The sequence below is a fragment of the Eimeria mitis genome, genomic scaffold (genome assembly GCF_000499745.2).
Source record: "Eimeria mitis Houghton genomic scaffold, Emh_scaff2341, whole genome shotgun sequence".
In the NCBI taxonomy this organism is placed as follows: domain Eukaryota; phylum Apicomplexa; class Conoidasida; order Eucoccidiorida; family Eimeriidae; genus Eimeria; species Eimeria mitis.
In genome coordinates, this window is record NW_013570676.1 from 3352 (window position 1) to 3619 (window position 268).

Sequence of the window (268 nt, forward strand, 5' to 3'; positions counted from 1 at the left end):
GCAGCATATAGAGAAGATCTAAAAGCCTTGTAAGATGAAAAATGTTTGGGGTTTAGGGTTTAGGGTTTAGCGCTGCTGCGTAGCCACCGCATCCGTGTCTGTCTCCGTTGCAACACCAACTATACAGCTGCTGCGGCTGCTGCTGCAGCAGCTGCTGCAGCAACAGCAGCAGCAGCAGCTGCAGCAGCAGCAGAAGCTGCAGCAGCAGCAGCTCAGGGCAGCTACCTGGGCGAGTGTGTTTCTGCTGGGGGAGTAGCAGGTGCAGCAG

General features: G+C 56.0%; 1 protein-coding gene across 1 annotated transcript in view; it reads right to left on the bottom strand.

Moving 5' to 3' along the window:
* EMH_0052270 (uncharacterized protein) overlaps window positions 1-268 on the bottom strand; it is a gene marked incomplete at both ends in the record, with an annotated part of 4338 nt that overhangs the window by 550 nt on the left and 3520 nt on the right. The window lies entirely within an intron of this gene.